The following is a 12,378-nucleotide window of genomic DNA, read 5'->3' as shown; positions in this document are numbered from 1 at the left end:
TGGCCTTGTAACACGCAGCATCAACATCCGAACTCCATAAACAAGCGAGAGTAATGACTGGTGGTCCTTGGGCCACGTTTCACGTGGTCTGTCGTGTCAGGGAGATTCCAGACGGAAGCCATCAACAGTGCGTCACCGTTGCGTTTCGCGGCAGCTGCGGTGACGTCAGGGATCGGCAGGGATTATCGGCCGTTGGCTGGCCTCGGCCGCAGCCAGTGAGCCGCGACACGGGCCGCCGCCGCGCCGCCGCGCGTTGCGTCTGCACAGTGGCTTCCGGGCAGCCTCGCGGGACGTGCGCCGAATCTCGCGACGGGCCTCGGACCTTCGGCTGGACTGGGAATGAGGATGCGGTAGAGGCGAGATTTCTCTACCTGTCGAGTGCACCGTGAGGTGAGCTAATGGTCGCTTCATCAGGCGCACTGACTTAGGCCACAGTGCCTCTGTGACGCGTTTTATGTTCTACACTAAAGCAACTGGAAAATACAAGTGCAATGTTTATCATATTTTGTTGAGCTGATTAAGCTCTCATTCCATTCGGGAAATTAAGTCCGTCATCAACTTCAGTAATAGTGTCAACCACACAGGAACCCTTACACTTGTAAATTCTTTGTAATATGGAAGTCATGTCACCATAAGGAACTTCTTACCACGCCTGTACGGAACATTTTATGGAAGTACGAGAAGGTCCGGAGATGTTGGACAGTGGTTCAAATGGCTCTGAGCACTATGGGACTTAACAACTGAGGTCATCAGTCCCCTAGAAGTTAGAACTATTTAAACCTAACTAACCTAAGGACGTCACACACATCCATGCCCGAGGCAGTAGTCGAACCTGTTACAGTAGCGGTCGCGCGGTTTCAGCCTGAAGTGCCTAGAACCGCTCGGCCACACCGGCTGCCTGTTGGACAGTGGACTGCAGAAGTTATCTCTTCGTGCTAAGTCCCGATCCACGAACCTAACTTTGCAGTGTTGTGTTTTGTTTGCAATTATGTAATACACTCTAAGACTAAAAAAAGAAAAAAAGAAAAGCGGCGAATCACCAAGGTAGATGTGATGTACTTGTACATACAAATAAACTTCGAACCTCACTGACTGGAGTAGAATTGTTTTTAGTGATGAGTCCCACAAGAAAATGAGCCCTGATGGCCAGCTGATACTTGTTCGTGTCTGGAGACATCTTTGGGATACTTACCTCAAGTCGCCCGCCGTACGGCCATTTCATTTCACTGTAGGACCACTTTGACTGTCTTCCGCGACATCTTACAGCACAGCAACACGTCGACAATATGCTAAGCCCCGTTTTGTTGCCCTTCATAGCAAGTCATCCTCGACTTACATTTCAGCAAGATAATGACCGCCCGTACGTGGCGAGAGCTGCTGCTGCTTGTCTTCGTGCTTGCCAAACCCTACCTTGGCCACCAAGGTCCTCGCATCTCTTCCCAATTGATAACGTTTGGAGCAGTACCTGATCTAGATTTTGTCGGTCTAACGTGCTAACCGGACAGAATTTGATACAATATGCCTCATGAGGACATCCAGGAAATCTGTCAGTCAATGCCAAGTCGAGTAATCTGCTTTCATAAGGACCAGAGGTGGACTAACGCTTTATTGACTCGCCCAGGCTCTTTCTCTTGAACAAATCACGCTGTTTTTCTAAACCTGTAACCATTCGTTTATCTGTACATATGCATCACATCTACCAATTCCTGTGCCATGTGGATAATTCTTTCGTGGTACGCCTTATTTTTATTACAATGTATTATATCTTTATTCTTACTTCAGATAAAAATAATATTATTCTCCATATTATAGGCTGTGACAATTTCTGGACTACGTAATAAAAATGAAAATTTTTAACTTTCACAGCGTTATGTTCGCTTTGTATTTCGGGTTTTACTGCATCAAAACTTAAATTTTTACGATTTTCCTCTTTAACAGGCAAAAACGGAGAAATTAGAACGAAAATGAGAAGAAAAAAACATGAAGGAAGCTGTGGAGTCAGACTTTTTCAATGTCAGTCAGGGAAGCGAATTGGAAACAATTCAAAGAAGTTCCTCACATGATAGACTGACGGGAGAACAAAGAGGTGGCTATGAATCTACAGGATGGCGCACGAAATGTGTTACTGTTTCTTTCACAATTTACGACGCACATTAGTTATCCCGCTGGGATCTCTCTACAGCAGTACCAGCAGAGCTTGGAAAAACAAATGAGTTACGAAATGACGTGTAATTCACGATACCGCCGCTAGGAGACTAGTAAGCAGCAATGGCTGACAATGGATGACTGACGACACAGCAACGATCGGCAATTGTGTTACTTTTTCATGAAACGAAAAGCCTTGTTGTGACTCAGAGGCGATTTCGACAACAGTTTTATACACGACGGGTCCCTTGCAAGAAGACCATCCTCAGGTTGTACGATAAATTTGTACAGGAAGGAACAGTACTGGAAGTGAAGCGACCTCGGCCTAAGCCTGTTTGTTCGCTGGAGAATATTGAAGCGGTACGAGTTGCTGTACAGAGAAGTCCCGGGAAAACGTGTATATAGGAAGCAGTGCAACTGGGAATATCCAGACGCTCCGTACTCGCATTCTTAAAAGTGACCTCCATATGTATCCATACAAGATGACCTGTGCACAGAAGCTCACTGAAGAACACAAGCAGCAGAGACTACTGTTTGCTCAGTAGGCGGAGGATAGGGAAGAAACTCTCAAGAACGTTTGGTTTTCAGACGAGGCGCATTTTCATTTAGACGGTGTGGTTAACAAACAAAATGTACGCTTTTGGGCCACTGAAAACCCACAAGTGCTTCATGAACGACAACATTATGCAATTTACAGTCACAGACTTATTGGACCCTTTTTCTTTTAAGAAACTGTGAACAGCGAGCGTTATTTGAGCATGCTTCACAATAGCTTCATTCCACAGCTTCTTGCTACTGCCTTGCCCTTCAACACGCAGTGATTCATGCAAGATGGAGCAAGGCCACATACTGCAAACACTGTGTCGGGGTTTTTACACGAGCATTTCGACATGCGGATCATTTCACTCAGGTTTCCAGGTCGCTTCAGTGAGGACAAAATTGGCCCCCCAATAATCCAGACTTCAATCCATTTGACTTTTTTCTTTGGGGGGTACCTAAACGAAAAAATTTTCCCGAAAGGTCCACGTGTTTTTAATAGACCTCAGAAGACTTATTCTTCAAGCTTACAGTGAAATTACGGAAGACATGTGGCGTAGAGTAATCACTAACTTCAGTGTTCGTTTGAAGGAAGTTAGGAAACGAAATGGTGGACATATTGAGCATGTGTTGAGTTGGAACATATCTCCATGGACTGCTCTTCATTGTAATATATGTTCTTTTCAGATTGTATTGACAAAGTTTATATGCAAAAACAAAATGGTAATACATTTCGTGCGCCACCCTGTAGTTTCAGGAAAAAAGTTTGTTGCGAGAACATTCAGTGATGAACTGGAGACAGTACTGTACAATCACGATAAAACTTAGCCAGTTTATGCATTCGACTAAAGTTGAATTCTTAAATCTGCTGTACTGCAACGGTTTTATGAAAAGCAATGCAGACTTACGGGTCAGTGCAGCTGAGTCCATGAGTGCAGCTTGCAGCAGGTTCCGGAGAGGAACAAGTAGACAGATTCTTTGACTGACTAGGTTAGTTGTTGGACTTGTACAAGTTTGTAACCATATACTAACTAATGACAACTTTGTTTTGGATCAAAAGTGACTTTTATACACGTCTCAATGCCATGTCAGATACAACTCTCCAAAAATGTAAAGGGTGAACGTACAGAAAAGGGGGGTGGGGGGGGGGGATGGGGCTCGAGTTTTATAATTCTGACAAGTAATGTGTGACTGCATTGTTTAGTGTGAAGAATACAACAACACAATCTTCAGAAAATATTATGACAATTAAAGCTGTAAGGCCAATACTAGAGGACGTTCCCCTACACTCTTCCCGTCACATCTCAGACATTCCCCATGGGTGATACATCATGAGGCTGCACAGGCCAGTCAGACATCTGCACATAACTCAAAGCGGTTGTGGTGTTAGCTGTTGTATAGGGTCGTACGTTATCTTGCTGGAATATTCCATTTGGTACACTGGTCTTGATGAGTATGTCGATAGGGCTTACCATCCTTACCATAAACTAACGAGCATTCAGACTCTGTTCAATAATTGTGTAATCAGTGCAACTGTCATATCTAGTAGCTTGCACATCAATGTCCCAAGAGTAATGGCTATCGTGAATCGCTGCTTCCTGTGACCTTCACCAGAGAGTCTACGAACGCGTTGATGTCGATCTGTCACAAGATAGAACACCCCAGAATATCACTGAAGGTCCCGTTTCTATCTTCACTCAAGTCTCTCTCGACTGTCGTCTTATGTCAACGACAAAGGCACATGACAGCTCGACATAAGATCACCGTTTCCAATAATAACAAGTTGTTTTAATTTTTTGGAGACAGAAGTTACACAAAAATTTTGGAAATGGGAGAACCCAAACCACATGATAAATTATTATTTATTTATTGCTTATTTAGCCTGACCAGAATAGGGCCCTATGCTCTCTCTTACATCTAACCAGGAACTACTCATACCAAAAATTACTACATAGCAATCATTGCATCATTAATAATAATAATAATTGGCAATAATAGTAATAGTAGCAGTAATAATAATGATAAAGGAAGAACTAAGAATGATGTCAATTAGTTATTACATAGCAAAATCAATAATAATAATTCGCTTTATTAACAATAAGTTATAGTTTGCAAATAATAATAATAACAATAGTTATAATAAAACTAATAATGATGAAATAATGGGAGCATTAATTAGTTTAGCACTTCTGAAGCCTTGTTTGCTGTTAGAAGTGGAAGACAAAATGAAAGAGGAGAGGATTGAAATGAAAATGACAGTGGCTGCTACGAAAGTAGATAATTTCGATACAGAACTCTATAGACAAGTGGAGGGAAAAGTGGTGGGGGACGGAGGGTTGATGAGAGTGAGCTGTAAGAAGAGATAGCAATTGTGATAGAAGATGAGCCATTAGCTGTCTCTTGAAGTTTAAAGGATTTTAATTCCTCTAACATTTTAAGGAAGATTATTCCAAAGTCGGGCTCCTGATACAGAAAATTGGTGTTGTGAAGTGGTGCAAAGGGATTTTACTTTGCTGAGAACGAGTATTTCTGCTGCATTGTTTAGACAGTAGCATAAGAGTTGAAGATAAATACGTAGGAGTGCTACGATTGAGAAGACGATGCAGCGAACACAGGGCATGATAATCTCTACGCTTATCGGCACGTAGCCATGATAATTATTCATAGGCAGGGGTGAAATCGCTTACATCTCAAATCTATTGCATCCATGGCCACACGAAAGTCATTGCAAAATAGGATCACCATAATCAAGGATGGGGATTGTCAGTGCTCTGTGAGATTCCTTTTTATGATCTAGAAGAAAATTTTCTTTGTATTTATGTACTGAATGAAGTAATGCTGACACCCTGTTACAGAATGCAGTTGTGTGTTCAGTTCAGTCTAGGTGATGGTTCAGAATTATCGCCAGATTCTTTACACAAGAAGAAGAGGTGATTTCTGTATGTTTAAGATTAAAGGTGGAAAAGGTTCTCTGAACTGAACGGGAATACTTCTTTCGTGAGCGACTAAGATTGCTTGTGTTTTTGTGTTCTACTTGAGTTAAGTTTCAATCCTACGTTGTATGCCCATTTTGATAAAGAAAGGAGGTCATGATTTACGCTCTGGATGACTGTGCACAGATTGGTTGGGCTTGCACTTGAGTATAACTGAAGGTCATCAGCTATAAATGTTATCTGCCGTGGGAGATAATACTTGACACATCATTAACCTGTAATATGAAAAATTTTGTTTATGAAGTTCGACAACAGAACGTAAGTCCCAAGGTAGAGACCATCTTATTAATTATACACTGAAACAGTCCGAAAACATAATTTTAAAGAACTTTGGGATGCCAAAAACATGTAATTTAATTTAAATTTAATAATGATTATTTCAAAGAAAACGCGTGTACTTAACGAATTTCCAAGTCTGTCCCATTATGTACTTAGCAGTATTTCACTTGGTTCACGTGATTGTAACAACGTAACTTCACTCAAAATTTTGTTATAGGTATAATAATTGCAATTTTGTAACACGTAATCGGTTTTTCGAGTTAGATATTTTGGATACTTTTATTATCATTCCGATGTTATGAACGCTTTTTACCATTACAAATACGATTTACAGACTTTTTATGGACCATACTGCACTCTGTTCATTTCTCTTCACTGTATATTAAATATGTAAGGTAATTTGATAGCATTATTCCAGAGTGTTCTAGAACAAAGATCAGCGCTTGGCGCCAATGGTTTGGCATTCGCATTTTGCATTCATCCAAGTCAAAACCTATGTTTTACTGTATTGGGATGCACTATTTGCTATTCAATTGTTTTTGGTAATGGAAAGCTTTGGTAGTGCCTTTGAAGGAGGTGAGATGTTACGGTGGAGGTACAAAATGCTGTTGTGAATATGTTGTCATATGCGTAGTTGAATAAGCCCTGAAAATGAGGAGTTGCTTGTTTTCTCGTTCACTATAAAAACAGCGTGAGGACCTCAAGAATCAACCTGAAGACAGCGACTACCACAAACAGATTAAAAAAAGATGAGTATTTTATTGTGTACATTGAAGTGGTATTTTTGACCATATTCACACTGCACAAAATCTTAGTTGATACAGTAAGGAATTGAGTAAGTGTCAACTATTGAACTTACAATATTTAAACGTCTGGTAAAGCGTCCATTTCAAGGTACGCAATAAATACCGCGAGGAGCCGCCGCCATGGAGGAATATCCACTCGCCTGGCGCCTTCCAGGTCCGCGCTCAGTAACTGACTATCTTCCACGCCACTTCGTTCAGCGCGTCGTGTCCATCCGGCGATAGTGAAGACAGTCGCCGTTAAGGCTTGGCCGCACAGGACACGATACGTTTGTACCACGCAACACTGCATTAGCCCCGTCACGCACGAGGCGGTCTGTCGCAGCGAAATGGTTTTGACAGCGGCGGCAGGTGATATGTTTGTACAAAATCACAAAAGCATCGCACGGTCCGGGCGATCTACATCAGTTCGTCGAGAGTTTTTTTCTAGATTGAAGACGAAACTTAACTGTTGTTAGAAAACATGAAAAAGTACACGTATTTGTACGACACTTCATACCAGTTCTACAAAAATGTGGTGAAAAAAGCAGAAACATGAGCCATGACTGCAGAAGAGTTGAAAGTCACTAGTAAGGATGAATATGTTTTTATTTCACACAGTTCCTTTATTATGTAGTTATTTTGCTCATTATTTTATCAGTGTCTTTTGAACTTATATCCTGCTGACCAAATAAACAGCGAAAGCTTCTCGGACGTGGATCGCAGCATGTGTTGGTCTCCAATTGGTGGCATGTGTTGGAAACATCGCTTGCGTGGGGTGCATGACTTCTTCGCATTGATCATTAGCTGAACTTTCTTTGTCATTCTTCACTATTATGAAGTTATGCAAACCGAAAGCTGCTTTAACTATGCAATTTCTGTTAACTCATCTGTACGTAGGCTGTCAGAAATACACGTTATTTCATAGCCAATATACCGAACGCTTTCTCCACTACACAATACGTTCGCAAGAGCTGTACATTGAAACATTTTCTTTTGTGATCGGAGATCATTCCCGCTTTTCGACACGGTCTCAGTACGTACGTTTGAAGTGCAAAGCCTTCGTCACCAACGATAACGTGAGGAACTGGGAAATGTGTACCAGGTAGTGGCTTTGGAGGTTGAATTGTTTTTCCAGCAATAAGTCGTTGATGGAAAGCTGAATTCTCGAAACCTATCGCTATGCTGTCAATAATGTCCTATATCAACCATAAACTTGGTGTGTCCACCAACGCTAAAGAATGAGTAAAAATGATTTTTCTAACAACAGTAGACAGATCCACTATTCTTGGGACATTTTAATTTTTTGTGTTTTCCATATATGCTTCCAAAACAGTTCGGAAAACCACAGAGTGCTGAAAAACCTTCCTATGCTTTTTTCCACATTTGTGTCCTGGGAGGAGGCAAACAGATTGACTGTAGAAAATTCCATATTTCTCGACAAACTTCTCCGACTATCTAGAAAACAGTGGAACGCCCCAAGCGGAAAGAAAAACGATGCACTGGAAACTGTCGACATTAGCCAAATAACTGCAAAGATACAGAAAATTAGAAAACTGGTTCAAATGGCTCTGAGCACTATGAGACTCAACATCTGAGGTCATCAGTCCCGTAAAACTCAGAACTACTTAAACCTAAAACCTAAGGACATCACACACATCCACGCCTGAGGCAGGATTCGAACCTGCCACCGTAGTTGTCGCGCGGTTCCAGACTGAAGCGCTTAGAACCACTCGGTGACAATGGCCGGCTAGAAAATTAATGTATGATAGAAATAAAGGAAAAAGGAAGAAATGGCTGAAAAAGACAGCTACATGAGTTGGTACTATCATATACATTATTTCACGTTGATATGAAACGACTGCATTACATTAGAACATTTTTAACTTAAATCCATGAAAATTGGTTTTTGGCTTCGAAGTTAGAAATAAAGAAATATGTGTTAGGGGATAAAAATTTCTATGGAAATATCACCACTTACCAGGCAGCCTTAACAAAACGTCGATAGACTGTAAAATCAGTGTATTAATCTCCATCCATTCATTTTTTAAAAATTTCATTATTCTAATCTTACATTATCACTTGTTCCTCACCCATGCAATCGTTTAGTAGTAATAATCAAGTAATTTACATTCCATTTTGTTTTAAGTGATGAACCCAGTCGAAAAATTTACGGGACTGTTATTTGAGACACAAGAAAAGCTTAAAATCTGTACCGAGATAGGGTAGAATGTATCACAAGTGGGTTTGGAGTGAACGCATGCAATTTTTGAATGATGCACTTCGGTCCAGTTCCATGATCAGATAGCGGGCCGCGGTGGCCGAGCGGTTCTAGGCACTTCAGTCCGGAATCGCGCAACTGCTACGGTGGCAGGTTCGAATCCTGCCTCGGGCATGGATGTGTGTGGTGTCCTTAGGTTAGTTAGGTTTAAGAAGTCCTAAGTTCTAAGGGACTGATGACCTCAGATGTTAAGTCTCATAGTGCTCAGAGCCATTTGAACCATGATCAGATATTTACCGAATGTCGACACTGAAAATTGCAGATCACTTGATGACGAAATTCCTGAACCTGACAGAGAAAGTGAGCTATGTGAAGCCCAAGTAGCTCCAGACTCTCGAAAAGCTCCACCCCGCCTCATAGGAAAACCATGAAAGCTTGGTCGACAGCCCCAGATGATCCATCGCAAAATTCTGCCGTTCACAAAGTCACTGCTTATTTGCAAAGCAAGCCAGCTAAACGTGAGTTTGATGGCATAGATCACTTGTTTCTCAGTTATGCTGACACGTTCAGAAAATTCCAGCCAACAGCATAAACAATGCTGAAGATAGAGATAGCTACAGTATTTGCAAGAAAGGAAAGGAGAGACGTTGGTTTACCATTTCACTCACCCAGTGTATTCACACTCCGCTCTCCATTGCAATCTGATAATTCTTCCTATTCCTCAACGAATAATAATACACATTTGGCTCAGCAGATATGGCCATGGTTTATCACAGTATGAATCCCATTGCCTCGTCAACCAATGATTTGTTTGAAAATACGCGTCACTTCCATGACAATTACCGGTCCCGTTCTCAGTCACATTAGGTTATACACTCCTGGAAATGGAAAACAGAACACATTGACACCGGTGTGTCAGACCCACCATACTTGCTCCGGATACTGCGAAAGGGCTGTACAAGCAATGATCACACGCACGGCACAGCGGACACACCAGGAACCGCGGTGTTGGCCGTCGAATGGCGCTAGCTGCGCAGCATTTGTGCACCGCCGCCGTCAGCGTCAGCCAGTTTGCCGTGGCATACGGAGCTCCATCGCAGTCTTTAACACTGGTAGCATGCCGCGACAGCATGGACGTGAGCCGTATGTGCAGTTGACGGACTTTGAGCGAGGGCGTATAGTGGGCAAGCGGGAGGCCGGGTGGACGTACCGCCGAATTGCTCAACACGTGGGGCGTGAGGTCTCCACAGTACATCGAAGTTGTCGCCAGTGGTCGGCGGAAGGTGCACGTGCCCGTCGACCTGGGACCGGACCGCAGCGACGCACGGATGCACGCCAAGACCGTAGGATCCTACGCAGTGCCGTAGGGGACCGCACCGCCACTTCCCAGCAAATTAGGGACACTGTTGCTCCTGGGGTATCGGCGAGGACCATTCGCAACCGTCTCCATGAAGCTGGGCTACGGTCCCGCACACCGTTAGGCCGTCTTCCGTTCACGCCCCAACATCGTGCAGCCCGCCTCCAGTGGCGTCGCGACAGGCGTGAATGGAGGGACGAATGGAGACGTGTCGTGTTCAGCGATGAGAGTCGCTTCTGCCTTGGTGCCAATGATGGTCGTATGCGTGTTTGGCGCCGTGCAGGTGAGCGCCACAATCAGGACTGCATACGACCGAGGCACACAGGGCCAACACCCGGCATCATGGTGTGGGGAGCGATCTCCTACACTGGCCGTACACCACTGGTGATCGTCGAGGGGACACTGAATAGTGCACGGTACATCCAAACCGTCATCGAACCCATCGTTCTACCATTCCTAGACCGGCAAGGGAACTTGCTGTTCCAACAGGACAATGCACGTCCGCATGTATACCGTGCCACCCAACGTGCTCTAGAAGGTGTAAGTCAACTATCCTGGCCAGCAAGATCTCCGGATCTGTCCCCCATTGAGCATGTTTGGGACTGGATGAAGCGTCGTCTCACGCGGTCTGCACGTCCAGCACGAACGCTGGTCCAACTGAGGCGCCAGGTGGAAATGGCATGGCAAGCCGTTCCACAGGACTACATCCAGCATCTCTACGATCGTCTCCATGGGAGAATAGCAGCCTGCATTGCTGCGAAAGGTGGATATACACTGTACTAGTGCCGACATTGTGCATGCTCTGTTGCCTGTGTCTATGTGCCTGTGGTTCTGTCAGTGTGATCATGTGATGTATCTGACCCCAGGAAAGTGTCAATAAAGTTTCCCCTTCCTGGGACAATGAATTCACGGTGTTCTTATTTCAATTTCCAGGAGTGTAATATTTGTAAGTAATGACTAATGTTTGTAATGTACGTTGTTTATTATTATGTTGCTAATGTTAGCTAACATATCTAAATAGACTACTGTTATATAACATAGTTGAGAGTATATTTTTGATTAAATTACTTTAAAGAACTGCTAATCTTTCTCTAGTTTCAGTATGTCTTGACCAGTTAGTGGTGATCTTCTCAATGTTCCTCGAAACTTTGTCTTGACATAAGGAAATATGCAAAAAATCTACCTTCATGTGACTGTTGTTCCCTAAACAGACGGTGGTGTTCACCAAGCCGTTCTCGTTTTTCATTGACTCGGTGTACTCCATTAAGTCTTTTCCTTCTACTGCACTGCAGTGCTAGAAGAAGTAAGAGTTGCTCCTCATTGGAACTACTCATTTTCCAAAAAATATCTGAAAAACACTTTACCAGGGCAAAACACTACTGTGATCCTGTTCTCCGGGAAACTACGACGACACTGGATCGCTTACACAAGACATCGCTCTGTATGTGACCCAGCCATATCGCCGCCCGTTGAGAAGATCGCGCGATCGCTGCCCGCTGTGAGAGATCGCGTCCTGTGTGGCGAAGCCTTGGGGAGCGCTCTCCGACGCGGATTACTTTGTTTCCTCCTTGTACTGGCGGACATGGAAACCCTTCCTCCGCCAGGCAGCAATACACGAGGCGCCGCAGCCGCACTGTTAGTATCGAACCAGCATTTACACTGTTCAGCGCAGTGTCGGCACTCAGTGCAGTACAGCACTCTGAAGACTGCCTTCCAACATAGCTACAGCCATTTACGGAGTAATTTTACCAACAGAAGTGTCTTCATAACTATTAACAATATCATGGACTGCCAACAGACAGCAAAATCACTTAGATATTGTTGTAATAGGATTACAATATCAAGTGCCACGCAGCCCAGTTAAGTACCATTTTGCCACATGGTCTTGATAAATTTCCTATTGTAATGCCACATTTCTGGTAGAGTACTGACATGTTAAACAAGTGTTTAACTAGCAAACATACAGTCAGCCATCTTTAAAGAACCATAATATGGAAATACATTTTTTTGCTTTCGTGGATGTTTGGGCTGAGTTAATAGTAGCAGTCAGTTACTACATTCACA

At 43.3% G+C, this 12,378-nt stretch overlaps 1 protein-coding gene across 7 annotated transcripts in view; it reads left to right on the top strand.

Annotated features, from left to right (window-relative positions):
* Positions 1-12,378, top strand: part of LOC126247424 (parathyroid hormone/parathyroid hormone-related peptide receptor-like) — an 841,770-nt gene that overhangs the window by 641,712 nt on the left and 187,680 nt on the right. Inside the window, exon 1 of one of the 7 annotated variants that reach the window (XM_049948485.1) lies at positions 229-390. The exons of 5 other annotated variants lie outside the window; for them this stretch is intronic. The gene's annotated coding sequence lies outside the window, so the exon portion shown is untranslated. Of the gene's footprint in view, positions 1-228; positions 391-12,378 lie in introns of those variants that run through there. One more of the 7 variants, XM_049948479.1, reaches the window with a different exon arrangement.

Source organism: Schistocerca nitens, chromosome 1 (genome assembly GCF_023898315.1).
Source record: "Schistocerca nitens isolate TAMUIC-IGC-003100 chromosome 1, iqSchNite1.1, whole genome shotgun sequence".
NCBI classification, from domain to species: domain Eukaryota; kingdom Metazoa; phylum Arthropoda; class Insecta; order Orthoptera; family Acrididae; genus Schistocerca; species Schistocerca nitens.
This window is presented reverse-complemented; position numbering and strand designations above follow the sequence as displayed.